At 30.6% G+C, this 16,638-nt stretch overlaps 2 long non-coding RNA genes across 2 annotated transcripts; both read left to right on the plus strand.

Moving 5' to 3' along the window:
- Positions 1–8,879: 8,879 nt before the first annotated feature.
- On the plus strand, positions 8,880–11,034 carry LOC131595052 (uncharacterized). The gene is made up of 4 exons (XR_009281702.1): positions 8,880–9,181; positions 9,369–9,441; positions 10,090–10,393; positions 10,532–11,034. It is a non-coding gene; the product is annotated as an uncharacterized LOC131595052 (long non-coding RNA).
- A 1,052-nt stretch (positions 11,035–12,086) lies between these two features.
- Positions 12,087–13,171, plus strand: LOC131595051 (uncharacterized). The gene is made up of 3 exons (XR_009281701.1): positions 12,087–12,264; positions 12,441–12,569; positions 12,672–13,171. It is a non-coding gene; the product is annotated as an uncharacterized LOC131595051 (long non-coding RNA).
- Positions 13,172–16,638: the final 3,467 nt, after the last annotated feature.

Genomic DNA, 16,638 nt, shown 5'->3' on the forward strand with positions numbered 1-16,638 from the left:
GAAATAAGAGTTGTTGATGGGTATGGTGCTCGATGGAATGAATATGGAAGTAAGTTTATTGGATTTTTAGAGCCATACTTACAAGATGGTCACTCAAAAGGATTGAAGCATTATCCAGTCTTGCCAACACCATATCAGCCAACAACACCCGTGTAATTGAATACCACTTTTCCATTCTAGTTTGTGATTGTGTGTATTATTTGTATTTTTGGTATTTAGCTAACAACTAGTACTCATATTCATATAAATGTTTTATGTTGGATCTTGTGCGTTGGGGTGAGGATTTGTTGCAAAATATAAATAAGAAGACGATGAAGATGACATGATATAATAATTGCAAGAAAAAAACAAAGCATATGATTATTAATAATTGTTAGGCCAAATGCTGTCACTTTAAACAGTTTGCTAAATGCTTAATAATGGTTAAAGAAGAGAATAAAATGAGTAACAAATATTTAAGGAAAACAACTGATAACATAATAAATATTAAATTATTTATGCAAACCATTACAATAATCAAAATCACATAAGCTATGTTTTTTTTCTTTATAAGCAAATTCATTGATAAAGAGTAAAATATGTACTCTATACTATAACAAAGTCCTAGGGCACGGGCACGATTTCGTTGTTATCCTGAAGTCTGTATGATACCCATGTTTCCATCGGTACAGGCACTGGCACTCCTAGTGCGGCCTGGTTAACAGAGACTGGTGGTGGTGTTGCAGTAAAATACTTCCATAGAATTATCCCCCTTATTAATAGGATAATTTACCTCGCAGCATTAATTTGTTCTCTTGTTGGGTGTGATGTACTTTAAGGGTCATTGATGTAAGCAGCTGGGATTTTCATATATTCCAATTAGGATTTTCACTTTTGTCGCACACAAATGAGTACTCCCATACATATAGTGAAAGTACAACTCCGGCCACTACTGCCAAATGCTTTGTCAGTAGTGGCACAACTCATGTCACTACTGACAAATGTTTTGTCAGTAGTGACTAGAGTTGTGATTTTCGCTATATCTGTGAGAGTACTCGTTTGTATTTTTTTTAGATCATTTTCACCACCACTTGCTGCTGCTGATGGGACAGTGGTTGGAAGTTGCAGTGCCAAACAAAGTCTCAGATTAATGGAGTAATCAAACTTGACTAGAATATCTGTGAGAGTACTCGTTTCTATGTGTTTTAGATCATTTCAAAGTCTTAAATATCTCCTCATGCTTTATGATGCAAGGAAATATCAAGATATTTAAAGTTAATTCAATATATACACAAGTGCGTGCGTGCGTGTGCGTTCGAGCTCTTACGTGTGTTTTGTCTATGTGTCAGGTATATAAATTTTATATTATTACTTGTTGTTAGATAAATATACACATTGTACCGCCACATGGAGTTGTCTTTGAAATAAGAGTTGTTGATGGGTATGGTGCTCGATGGAATGAATATGGAAGTAAGTTTATTGGATTTTAAGAGCCATACTTGCAAGATGGTCACTCAAAAGGATTGAAGCATTATCCAGTCTTGCCAACACCATATCAGCCAACAACACCCGTGTAATTGAATACCACTTTTCTATTCTAATTTGGGATTGTGTGTATTATTTGTATTTTTGGTATTTAGCTAACAACTAGTACTCATATTCATATAAATGTTTTATGTTGGATCTTGTGCGTTGGGGTGAGGATTTGTTGCAAAATATAAATAAGAAGACGATGAAGATGACATGATATAATAATTGCAAGAAAAAACAAAGCATATGATTATTAATAATTGTTAGGCCAAATGCAGTCACTTTAAACAGTTTGCTAAATGCTTAATAATGGTTAAAGAAGAGAATAAAATGAGTAACAAATATTTAAGGAAAACAACTGATAACATAATAAATATTAAATTATTTATGCAAACCATTACAATAATCAAAATCACATAAGCTATGTTGTTTTTTCTTTATCCGCAAATTCATTGATAATGAGTAAAAGATGTACTCTATACTATAACAAAGTCCTAGGGCACGGGCACGGTTTCGTTGTTATCCTAAAGTCTGTATGATACCCATGTTTCCATCGGTACAGGCACTGGCACTTCTAGTGCGGTCTGGTTAATGGAGACTGGAGGTGGTGTTGCAGTAAAATACTTCCTTAGAATTATCCCCACTATTAATAGGATTATTTACCTCACAGCATTAACTTGTTCTCTTGTTGGGTGTGATGTACCTTTAAGGGTCATTGATGTAAGCAGCTGGGATTTTCATATATTCCAATTAGGATTTTCACTTTTTTCGCACACAAATGAGTACTCCCATACATATAGTGAAAGTACAACTACGACTAGTACTGCCAAATGCTTTGTCAGTAGTGGCACAACTCATGTCACTACTGACAAATGTTTTGTCAGTAGTGACTAGAGTTGTGATTTTCGCTATATCTGTGAGAGTACTCGTTTGTATGTGTTTTAGATCATCTTCACCACCACTTGCTGCTGCTGATGGGACAGTGGTTGGAAGTTGCAGTGCCAAACAAAGACTCGGATTAATGGATTAATCAAACTTGACTGGAATATCTGTGAGAGTACTCGTTTTTATGTGTTTTAGATCATTTCAAAGTCTTATATATCTCCTCATGCTTTATGATGCAAGGAAATATCAAGATATTTAAAGTTAATTCAATATATATACAAGTGCGTGCGTGCGTGTGCGTTCGAGCTCTTACGTGTGTTTTGTCTATGTGTCAGGTATATAAATTTTATATTATTACTTGTTGTTAGATAAATATACACATTGTCCCGCCACATGGAGCTGTCTTTGAAATAAGAGTTGTTGATGGGTATGGTGCTCGATGGAATGAATATGGAAGTAAGTTTATTGGATTTTTAGAGCCATACTTGCAAGATGGTCACTCAAAAGGATTGAAGCATTATCCAGTCTTGCCAACACCATATCAGCCAACAACACCCGTGTAATTGAATACCACTTTTCCATTCTAGTTTGTGATTGTGTGTATTATTTGTATTTTTGGTATTTAGCTAACAACTAGTACTCATATTCATATAAATGTTTTATGTTGGATCTTGTGCGTTGGGGTGAGGATTTGTTGCAAAATATAAATAAGAAGACGATGAAGGTGACATGATATAATAATTGCAAGAAAAAAACAAAGCATATGATTATTAATAATTGTTAGGCCAAATGCTGTCATTTTAAACAGTTTGCTAAATGCTTAATAATGGTTAAAGAAGAGAATAAAATGAGTAACAAATATTTAAGGAAAACAACTGATAACATAATAAATATTAAATTATTTATGCAAACCATTACAATAATCAAAATCACATAAGCTATGTTTTTTTTTTCTTTATAAGCAAATTCATTGATAATGAGTAAAAGATGTACTCTATACTATAACAAAGTCCTAGGACACGGGCACGGTTTCGTTGTTATCCTGAAGTCTGTATGATACCCATGTTTCCATCGGTACAGGCACTGGCACTCCTAGTGCGGTCTGGTTAACGGAGACTGGTGGTGGTGTTGCAGTAAAATACTTCCATAGAATTATCCCCACTATTATTAGGATAATTAACACTCCAGCAAATACGATTAGAATGATCGACAATGGATCCGATCTGCGGATACTTCCATCTCCAAAGTAAATTGAAGGGAAGATGTACTCAGGCGCGAGAGCGGCAAATCGAGCAATTGCACCTAAAATTGAAATAAAAATAAACAGTATAAAAACTCTTTTTATTCATTTTAAAATATCACATAAAAATATACCAAATTACTCTGAGGTGGTGATGAATGATGAAGTTGCCTCATTTTTGTGTAGCGCAACTGTAAATACAAAATTCATAGTATTCAATCTCTAAATTCACAAAATCAATTCTAAAATTTAAAATTAACTAAGAAAAACAAATGAATTAGTAAAAGGTGAATTCTTATCTACCCAACTCAAAAAGTTGGGTAAGGTTACCTCATTTGTAAAATGCTTTGAAAATAACAAATATTTGTAATATTTTAATAAACAATTAAATATATTAAATGAGATGGAATCATGTGATTGGTTGGAGGTACACTACCCAACTTATTGTGATGGGTAGAAAAGTTGTCCTCTTAGTAAAATATATTGCTTTTATCAGAGTAAGTATCTGCTCTTTTTAAGAAAATGTACCGTTACTCAATCCTTACTCTAGATATGCAACAACACGCGGCAAAAAAAAATAATGTTTTTTTTTAAAAGCCAAGAATATATTTCCATTAAAACAAAACACATGCACAAGTCATGCCTGCAAGATACACCACAAATCCATCTCTACAGTCAGTGTTGTACATACCAAGTGAACCAAGTAACTAAAAAAACAACTCCCACCCACTGCTATTCCATACATCATTAATCAGTAAAAACATACCTACACACATATCAGACACATTAGTATATTAATTTTTTTAAAAAACTAAATGACAATTCATTCTCTTTCGTTAGTTTTTATTTTTCCTAACAAAATCCATTTTTCATTCATCTTCCACCTCTTGGAAAAAAAAACTCAATTTCCTCCATATCTTTAATAACAAACAATCATACATGCCACCACCACATCTTTACTATAAATAACGAATTAAAGTCATCTTTAATCTCAAACAACAAACTATAGATTTACAGTCTATAACACGATTCGACGAAGGAATAATAAAACAAAAATGATGGAAAACTGCAAGTTTATGGCGGCAAGATGGTTGAGTTAATGGCGGTGAGATGACTGAGAGGCTTAGGTTCCCGACAACTAGAAAATTGAGTTCACGGCAGCAAGAGTACTAAAAGATCCGAGTCACAATGGAGAAACTTGAGTTCACGGTGGCGAAAAACTTTTTAAGGTGAGGAAGAAGAACATAAAGAAAGATTTGAATTTTTGAGCGAGTAAGGAAGAAGAAAAAAAAGAGATTTTAATATATTGTGATTTACTCCCTCTGTCTCATAATAAGTGTCTCATTTGCACTTTTTCTATGTCTCAAAATAAATATCTCTTTAGAATACCAATGCAACATTTATTATTTTTTTCCACTACTATACCCCTATATATTAAGTTTCACATTTTTCAGCTACTCCACTACCTATAATAAATAAGGGTACTTTAATAAATGATATTAATTTTTTCATTAAAACCAACACATCTAATCATTTTCTTAAGAATCATGCAAAGCTCAAATAAGACAATTATTTTAAGACGGGGTAACCGGACAGTTCTCTAAGGTCCGTTTGGTTGAGAGTAGATGGAGGGGAGGGGAGGGGATTATTATAACAATATGTGTTTGGTTCACTTTTTATAAGGAGAGGGGAGGGGAGGGGATTATTATAACAATATGTGTTTGGTTCACTTTTTATAAGGGGAAGGGAGGGGAGGGGAGCAAAATCCCTCCTAGACTCACTTTTTGCTCCCCTCCAAATTGGAGGATTTGGAGGGGAGGGAAGATTCAATAATTATAGTTTTATTATTTTCCCTATTTTAACCTCAATTATTTTTTTAACTCCAAAATTGTCCTTATTGAATTATTAAAGACTAGATTTTTTTCTCTGTATTATTTCACGTTTATTTTTTTTCTATTGTGCGTTTGTTATTTGTGCGTTGTTGCTCCCAGGTGAGTTTTTCTTCTTTTTATTTTGTTGAAGTTCCCTTTTTTTATATTAAATTATTTTTTTAATAATAATAACATACTTATATTTATATCAATTCTTTTTTATAATATACAATAGTAATAAGGTTTTTTTATTATACTAATAATAATAATAACATACAAAATATGGAAATATAATATATTTATGTTATAAATAAAAAATTCAACTCTAATATTATTTGTTCTATTTTTTTTAATATTTTAACATTATTTTATTTATTTTTAATTATAAAAATTATTTTATTGGGTTAGATGAATGACATGATGAGATAATAATTTGATTTGCGTTGTTTACGATTATATTATGGTTTATGAATGAACAAGTTATTATTTCGTGAAATTTACTCAATACTATTGTTATTTAGAATTATATTGTTATTTAGAATTATATTTACTAACTACAAATAATAATATTTATAAGGATAAAAAGGTAAATTGATTTTAAAATTCCTCCACTCCCCTTGTGAACCAAACATATTTTTGCTAAAAATCTCTCCCCTCCCCTCTCCTCCGTTGAACCAAACACACCCTAAATGGAGCAGATACAGACTAAATACAAAGTATTTGTTTGGTTTTTGGTATTGAAAATGTCAAATCTCCAAAGTAAATTCCATTAAAGCAGTTACTATATATATACTTATACACACTCAAACACGTGATTCAAATTTTTTTCAGAGAAAATGTTTAAGCAAAAGAGTGATGTTACTGATCTGAATGATTAATATTGGTGAGCAGCGAAATATTATTTAAAAATAAAGAATTATTTTTTAATATAAATAATTATTTTTAATTAAAATTAATTTTGTTATTAATGTTAAAAAATATAGATAAAAATATTAATCTTTTTATTAAAAAATATTAAGTTGATTGAAATATTTATAGATATAAATATAAATTAATTAATATGATTAAAATTTAGTCGGGTCGGCCAATTTAACCGATTGAAGCAATAACTGAATGTACGTGTGATCTAAAGATGCAATAAACAGCTCAAACTTAAAATAGGTATACAAAATTATGAGTGCAAGTCGAATAGATCTTTAAATGGACTAAAACAATCTCCTCGACAATGAACAAGCTCATGACACACATAGGCAATAAACAAAGTTAAATGGAAAACAATATAATTATTACACTAGGAATGAGTTACATTTTAACGAATACGGAGTAAAGCGTTAAAAATATAAGCCCGTTAACAATAAACAAGTGAATAATCATTCAATCAATTAACTAAAAATTGAATAAATTAATTTACCAAATTAATAAATATCAATTATTAAAACTAGTCAACTTTAATTAACTAAACTAAATTTAATTATTAAGTCTAATTAAATATTTGAATTAATTTAGAGAAATGACAATTTATTATAGAAAGAATAATTAATTAAAATCTGATTAAACTAATTAATTAATTTTAATTACCAAAATTAACTAACTAAACCATATTTAATTAACTAATTTATTAACTAAAATAAACAAATAAAAAATTATTGAAAATAAAATTAAACGAAAAGGGGGTGTTGACAAATGGGGTGTTGATTTTAGTGGACTAGATTGGTTTCTCTTTCTATGATTCTTAATATTTAATTTAAATAAACATGGAAAGAAAAACCAATCCAGTCCATTAAAATCAACAAATCAAAATTTAATGGTCGTGATTCATTGTTCTCATTTCTCATATATATATATATATATATATATATATATATATATATATATATATATATATATATATATATATATATATATATATATATATATATATATATATATATATATATATATATATATAATCATATAAATTATCATATAAATTATAAATTAATTTCAATTTTAAGGTGAATATCTTTTATTATTAAAGATGAAGTTATTATATCTTTTCTTTAAAATAAAAATAACTAAGTTTTTATTTTTTATATTTTACATGCATTTAAAATAAATTATAATTCAATTTATTATATTAAAAATGACAAAATAGTACTCAATTATTTAAATTATTATGATATGATTTTAATAAAATAAAAAAATTTATAAAGAGAATGTAATTTTACTAAAACATCATATTGTATGCCTTAATAAAATGGACTTTGGTTTCTAATTATATTAGAATAAACTTATAGTAATTATTCAGACTTATATTTCAAGAATAAAAATATGTTTTCTTAATCAATTTAGACAATTTAAGTTGATAAAGCTACCTAACACTACTAGAAATACTCGTATTGCCTGCGGAATTTCCTGCGGAAAATATTTCGCAGGTATACCTGCGGATTTCTGGGATTTAAATAAAATAAATTTCCTGCAGATCTACTGTTGGCAGCAAATTCCGCAGGAATTCCTGCGGATTTTGCTGCGGAAAATATATTTTAAACAAAATATCTAACAAAAATATAAAATCCGTAGGTAATTTCGGAGGAAACTTTCTGCGTTTATCAACTATCTTTAACACCAAGCTGTAATACAAAATTCGCAGGTAATTCCGCAGGAAACTTTCCTGCGAAATTACCTGCAGATTTACCTTTCATTATTTAAAATTAGGGTTAATGAACTTTTTGGTCCCTCTAAATATTGCAGATTTCGTTTTTAGTCCCTCCAAAATTTTTCTTTAAGAAATTGTCCCTTCAAAATTTTTCGTCTAAACTATTGGTCCCTAACGTCAAATTTGCTAGAGATTAGCTACGACTTTAGCCACGAATTAGCTACGAAATTTGACATTAGGGACCAATAGTTCAAAAGAAAAATTTTGAAGGGACGATTTCTTGAAGGAAAATTTTAGAGGGACTAAAAACGAAATTTGAAATATTTAAAGGGACGAAAAAGTTTATTAACCCTTAAAATTATAAAAAAATTGAATCATTATATTTTCTATTTTATTAATTATATTTATGGTGTTTTTTATATTTAGTTTCATTTTAATTTTTAATCTTAATTTTTTCAATGTTATTAATTATTTTAACAACACCATAAGCAATGAAATTATTTAAATGTTATTAAGATAATTTTAATTTTTAATGATATTTTAAATTTCTCTTTCTCTGCTTTCTCTTTCTTTATTATTGTAATTATTAAGCTTGTCCGCCACATTTCCTTCAATTTCTCATAAAAAAAGTTTTCTTTGATTTTTTCAATTAATGATTTTAAATATTAATAAAAAAAACAAATGAAAAGAAATAAAAGGGAAGAATAATTGACTAAACAATAAAATAGCAACACTCATGGCAAAACACCTAAAAACAAATAAAACACTTGAAAATAGAACACGTGAAGATTTATTCAGTTTCTCCCTCTCTTCTCAAAAGCGCTACCTTTCTCACATGTCTCTCTTTCTACTGAAAATGAAATTCCCACATAAAATCTCAACCTTTCAACATTGCAATCGTGAAACTTCAACCAGATTTAACCAAAACGTAACTACAATCATGAATCATTTAAATCCTTTTCGAACCCTAAACTTTCAGATCGAAAAAAATCCACCGTGTCGGTTTCTCTCAGGCCACCGCGAGCTTCATCTCCTTCAAGGGTGGGTATTCTTTTTACCTAATCAAATAGTTTTACTCCTAATCTAACTTCAAAGTCGTGATACTTTTTTGTATGAAGTGTATTGCTGTTATACTGTTTGATGAAATGCCTTATAGAAAAATTTATGACATGTATTTAATGGATTATAATGGTTTTTAGAGTTGATGTGTTGTGTTTATCCTTTTCAGTGATTATCTGTTCAAGCTTCTTCTTATTGGAGACTCTGGTGTCGGCAATTCATGCCTTCTTCTGAGATTTGCTGTAAGCTTTCTGGCTGCTTTGCAAATTATTTTTTGACTACTCATGAATTATACAAGTACAACTTCGAATCATAGTGTCAATTTAGAAAGTATCTATCATATTGGTGTTTCCAGTTAACTTATTTAAGTTTGGATAATGACTATTTGATACTATCATGTATACCATGAAAATAATAGATACAAGAAAAAGAAATACATACATAAATAAATAAATAAATTTCACATCTAGACACTTATGTTTCACATAACATCAATCACTCGATACTAATGAATATGTAGTGTATTGAGGGATGTGTAGTTAGGGTGTGACTGTGAGGAGAATGTATTTTTTAGGAAAATAAGCTTTTGTATAGTTGGTGGGTATTGATTTAGAGGGGCTTTAACTTCTCTTTAGAATTAGGGGTACCTTTTTCTGCATGCGTCTTTCAGCTAATGGAGATTTCTTACAAGCATTTTTCATTGCATTTTAATAGCTTTCTTGTCTGCTACTCATGAACCAATATGAAATTAGCTGGAAGTAACTTAATATTTGAAATTACTATATTAGCACAGAAATTGTTATGGGTTTTGATTTGATTTTGCAGTTGGTTGATCTCAGCTCAATTCATTTGAGTTGTTACTACTAAAGTTCACTGTTGTTGTTTAACAGGGCTCGCTAAAGTGTTTGTGCGTAGTATCTTTTCCTGGAGAGAAGTTGGGCCAATGATGAAAACACAACGAGGGAGGGGGAGGCAATGTCCAGTTCTTCGTCAACGACGGTGATGATCCAGCAACTGGCGGAGAACGATCCGAGTCGGCGCGGGACTCCTCCTGCGTTAAAATCTGCTGTGGAAAAGCTCCCTGTTATCGAAGTTACCGGGGAGTTGCTCGAGTCGGATTCCTCGCAGTGCACGGTGTGCAAGGACACATTTGTTCGTTGCCATGCTTGATTTAAAACATGATAACTTGTCAAGGTAAGAAAAATTAATTAACTTCAATTTTTATGCTTGAAACTGCAGTTCATACGCATATATCAGTGTTGAAAAATGGAATATGATATTTTGTATAAATCTTTTCTGATGATTTTTTTTCATGTTTTAATTTTATTGTAGAAGTGCTCATGGTATTTGTTGAACTAAGACATGAAGGAGCAGAGAGGATTCTAATTTCCTCAACTAACAAATAGGTAAACATTAATTAAACTTAATTTGTTCTAGTGACAATGACAATTAGTAATTTCTTAACTAAGCACAATTACCCATAGAAAAAAAACAATACTGAAAATTGGGCCTATAAGATTGAAAACAATACTGAAAGAGAGATATGAGGGCCATCATGGTGTTAGAATTCAAGACCGTGCTATTGTTGTTGCAGCTCAGTTGTCTAGTCGGTAGATAACTGGTATGCTCTTGCACTCTATTAATATTTGATTACTTATGTATTGGTTGGGCATGATTTTGGTTGTGGCTTTGCTAACATGGTATACGTTTGTGGCTTTGCTAATATGTATTGGAAGATCATATTAAAAGTTGTGATTTTGAATCTTCTAAGTCACCCACATTTCAGAATGTGACAAATTCGAGGGCTGATGTAAAGCGAGTTTTCCTTAACAAGATGTCAGACGAGAAAGTGCGGAAGTTTGGTGGTTCAAATTCTCGCATAGTTCCATGTGATGATGATGACAATCTCAACACAGATGTTACTGTCAATAATGTAAATGAAGTTTGTGAGAGCCCACAAGATGTTGAGGATTTGTCTTTGATACGGGAACAACTTTTACAAATAGAAAACCAGCAACCAAATCTGTTAGACCTCCTCCAGGTATGTTGTGTCTGATATACCTTTTTCTTTGTTGGGTCTATCTTGTTTAGACTAGTTCTATTCCTGTCTAATTCACTGTTGTCAAATATCGGCCATGGTGAGACCATAGCGTCGGTGCCATATGGCAGATTTTTTGCTTTCCGTCATCCACCCTAGATAACTCTGGTCTAATTTGACTTATTAATATCGTGCTTTTATATTCTTTTTTTATCTATCTTGCCGTCTTTGACGTGTTTGATAAATCAATGATTTAACCTCCAAAGTTTAATCTTTCTGTCATTTGTTAGTTTTTACCCTAATTTTTGTTTTACTTTTAGGTTCGGGATGATATTTTTCTTGGAAATATTGACAAGTTGTATATTTTAATTAAGGGTATTGCTATCGAGTGCCCTCAGGGCACTCTTTAAACATACTAAATAAAGAAAATATTTTTTTATAAAAGTATATATTTCTTAAATCATAGAAGTATATATTTCTGACGTGTGTCCTCATCTTTATTTGAATATAGAGATTTATTGGAACCTCCCAAACTGGGATGAATTCTATGGAGACACGAGTACATGGTCTAGAGATGGCATTGGATGAAATATCATATGATTTGGCAGTATCAAGTGGTAGGATTCCCAACACTGATGCTATAGAAGACACGTGTTGCAAGCTACCTGGCACTGACTTTCTGAGTTCTAAATTCTGGAAGAAGACAGAAGGTCGGTATTCGACAACGTCAAGGCTCTCTTTTGGAAGCTCAGCACCAATAAATAATATGCATAATGCTACTGATAGAAATGGAAGCAAAGAAATATTAACTACAAATAGCAAAAGATTTCAGCATCGTAGATGAGGGTGGATATCTTGTGAACCCATTGCCAAAAATTCAAAGCGATTTGAAGGGTCATTCAGGGCAACTTTCGTATAAAATCTCTAAAAACTTTGTTCAAGATGCTGGGAGTGCACAAGGTAACAGTTTCCGCAGATTTGATGGCATTTCATCAACTAGGGAAATACTGAGGAAGCAGAATATCAGGTAACTATTTAAGTTATTTAATAGTTATCTTCATTTCATTTTGGTACATTTATTCTAGTTGTAACAGTATGTGGGTAACCAGTTAAATTGGGCTATATAATGTTTCACTATTTTTGAGATTCTGTTGATCGTTTTAAGAGATAACTTACAATTTTGTTCTCCCTGTGCTTCATCAGGTCATCCGCTTAGAGAAGACGGATTGCAGCAAGCATCACAGACTACAAACCACTAATTTGCTGAAATCACTCTCCTTGCTTGTTGGTTTAGGTTGCAGTGCACAAGATGTACTATAGATTTCTTCTCGTGTAAGCTTGTAGAAATATGATGCAGACGTAGAAATTTTCTTGACATGTATCTTAATTAGATTATTATATTACGGGTTCTGATTTTCAGTATTGATGTTTCAGGTGCCTTTGGAAGGTTTTAGTTCTCTTCAAGGAATTTCAGGCTCCCAGAAGTTTCAGACACATAAAGCATATGGAAGTCCTGATCACTTGCCTTCTGCTCATACTTGATATATCTTTTTGCCCTTTTCAATTCATTCACTATACATACATATTTGTTTTCTGTTTGGATGATTTATAGCTGGCATACTATGTTATCATTTGGTCATTCATCATCCTTTTCTTGGTGCAGTTTCAATCAACTGGATTTGCCGGAGTATCCATCTAAACAACATTTGGAAGAGAGGTTACTGCTAGCGATTCACGAAGCAAGTGAGGGATTTGGATTTGGTTAAAATGTTGTATTACATTTTAGAGTAGGAGTTTTTTCAGAATATAATGGAACAGTATACCAGTTTATTATCCCAGGATGTCAATCGGTTCATTAGTAGCTTGGTTGTTTGAGTATTTTTAGTAATGTGATTATGTAAGTACTTGTAACTAACTTTGTAATATTTTTTAGTAACAAGTTGTTCTATGAATTTCAATTTGTCTTATTTAAATTCAAAGTATTTTAAATTAAATTTTTAATTTTTATATTATGGTTATTTAAGTATACAATTGATAATATTTAAAAAATAATAATTTTAGGTTTAAACTTTCCTGCGGATTTAGTGTTTCCTGCGGAATTTTCTGCGGAATTACCTGCGGAATTTCCTGCCAAAAATATTACCACGAAGGTTTTAGCTGGGGACGAAAAACCGCAGGAAAATCCGCAGGTAATGTGTTTCCTGCGGAAATTCAGCTGAAATCCGCAGATAAATCCGCAGGAAATTCGAGTATTTCTGATGGTGTAATTAATTTTGTTGAGTTCTGTCTCGTTTTTCATGATAAAGCTATCTTTCTTCATCATGAAAAATCATTTCTATCTCTTTTTCTGTGGCTAGGAGAAAAAGATATAACTAAGTTATAGTCGGTTAAGTTTAATTAATTTATATATTTTATTTTTTTGCTACTTTAGAAAGTTCATGAAAAAAACTTGTTACACCATTTCCGGAAAGTGGGATGATAATATAATGTCTCCTTACCTTCTTCCAATTTTCCATCGTATAGAGCATTAAGAATCTTTCAACATAGCAAAGGTAACAATCTTCTTCTAATTTATCTTATATATTGTTTTTACATGAAGAATCTTGCAATAATTCATATATACACAAAAAATTTAGTTGATAGTAGCAGGATAATTGTCTCTTCCTAGATATGCTTTCGGTCTTTCTAGTTGTATAACTCTTTATTCTTGTATCTAGCAATGAAATTGGTTCTCTTTCAGTGGATTTGAATTCTGTTGTTCATCAAGAGATTATTTTTTGGTTGGTGAAAATTAGGATTTTCTCTAATATATATGAGTTGTGTAAAATGAGTCTAATGATATTTTACCTCACAGCATTAATTTGTTCTTTTGTTGGGTGTGATGTACCTTTAAGGGTCATTGATGTAAGCAGCTGGGATTTTCATATATTCCAATTACGATTTTCACTTTTCTCGCACACAAATGAGTACTCCCATTCATATAGCGAAAGTACAACCCCGGCCACTACTGACAACTGCTTTGTCAGTAGTGGCACAACTCATGTCACTACTGACAAATATTTTATCAGTAGTGACTAGAGTTGTGATTTTTGCTATATCTGTGAGAGTACTCGTTTGTATGTGTTTTAGATCATCTTCACCACCACTTGTTGCTGCTGATGGGACAGTGGTTGGAAGTTGCAGTGCCAAGCAAAGACTCAGATTAATGGAGTATTCAAACTTGACTGGAATATCTGCGAGAGTACTCGTTTGTATGTGTTTTAGATCATTTCAAAGTCTTATATATCTCCTCTTGCTTTATGATGCAAGGAAATATCAAAATATTTAAAGTTAATTCAATATATACACATGTGCGTGCGTGCGTGTGCGTTCGAGCTCTTACGTGTGTTTTGTCTATGTGTCAGGTATATAAATTTTATATTATTTTAACACAAGTGTGTGTGCGCACGCGCGTGCGCGCACACACGTGTTTGTGTTTGTATGTGTGTCTTGTATATAAATTTAATTTATTTTAACATGAGATTAACTCTATGATTATACGCTTCGATTTTACGTTTTGATTTTACATAGGCAACACGAGTCATAATAAAAACTCGATTTTGACAACCTTGATGTAAACCACAACAATAATCAAAATCACATAAGTTTTTTTTTTTTTCTTTATTAGAAAATTCATTGATAAGAAGTACAATATGTACTTTATCTAATACAAAGTCCAACAAGGAATTAGATCTACCTGGTTATTGTTGTTACCCTCAAATTTGTAAGATACCCATGTTTCCATTGGCAAGGGCACTCCAAGTACGGTCTAGTTAACGGCAACTGATGGCGGTGTGCAGTAAAATACTTCCAAGAATTATCCCCACTAATATTAGGATAATTAACCCTCCCACTAATATATTTAAAATGATAGGCAATGGATCCGATCTGCGGATACTTGCATCTCCAAAGTAAATTGAAGGGAATATTTAATCAGGCGGAAGAGCGACAATTACACCTAAAATTCAAACAAAAGTAAATGGTTTAGAAACTCTTTTTATTCAATTTAAAATATCAAATAAAAATATACCAAATTACCTTGGAGTGGTGATGAGTGACAAAATTGCCTTATTTTTTTCTAGTGTTTCTGTAAATACAAAATTCATAATATTAAATCTCTAAATTCACAAAATCAATCCTAAAATTAAAATTAACTAAGAAAAACAAATGAATTAATAAAATATATTGCTTTTATTTTTGTAAGGAAATAATATATTACATTAGATAAATATCAAGGGAGACAGATAAATATCAAAGAAATTACAAATGGAAGCAACAGTGGAGAAACAAGAAAACGCATGGACAACAACACTGAGTTTGTGATATGAAGTGAGAAATAGATTTGTGCATTGTGAATATATATATATATATATATATATATATATATATATATATATATATATATATATATATATATATATATATATATATATATATATATATATATAGCAAATATAGATAATTATTAATTAAAATAAAATAGGTTTTTTTTGCTGATAATGTCTCGTGAAAAAAATAAAATTTTAACATTTGAAAATAAGAATTTTGTGTTTTAAATGAAGACAATTGTTAATTAAAATGATTTTGTATGGTGAATTTGTATTCAAATGTACATTAAAAGTAATATCTATCAATGTTTTTTTTTTTAATTTAACTAGTCGTGTCCCGTTACAAATTTTAAAATGTTATTTGATCTTTTTGATAATATTTTCAAATATACAATATAAATAATATTTGTATATGATTTTTTGATTGAATGTAATAGGTTGTATCCCGTTTTATTTCATAAATAATTTCAATCAAATTTTTAATATTAAAAAAATGCAAATGATTGATAGTCTAAAATGATTCAATAATATTTTAAATATAAATTTATAACTGCAGCTAAGAACCGTTGGTTTAAAAAAAAAGAATTGTACGTCTATGATAAATTTCTATGAAAGAGAGTGAAATAATACTATATTAGATCCCTATGATAGTAGTAGTTGATACCTATGGTATTCAAAATCTGTAATTTTTTTCAAAAGACTGTGTCAATGCTATTTTATTTTCTTTTGACCATCATTTACTCGTTTGCTAGACAAACTTTATGTATATTTCAATGTTTTCTACATACTACCTAATATTGTACTGACAACTTTTAAAATACACTTTATAGTGATGTTGATGTTGACATCAGAGAAAGATTTAAATAAAGTCATTCAATTACACACTTCAGTTATCATTAGACTATTTACTAATTGACCAAGCTGCTTAAACTTCCATAATCTCTTTACAATATCTAAAACTATTACAAATTAAATTTAGTTCTTGAAAATTTCTAAGTTTGTTTGCATATGCAATGTCATTGTTCAAGTTATAT

This window comes from Vicia villosa, linkage group LG4 (assembly GCF_029867415.1).
Source record: "Vicia villosa cultivar HV-30 ecotype Madison, WI linkage group LG4, Vvil1.0, whole genome shotgun sequence".
Classification (NCBI taxonomy): domain Eukaryota; kingdom Viridiplantae; phylum Streptophyta; class Magnoliopsida; order Fabales; family Fabaceae; genus Vicia; species Vicia villosa.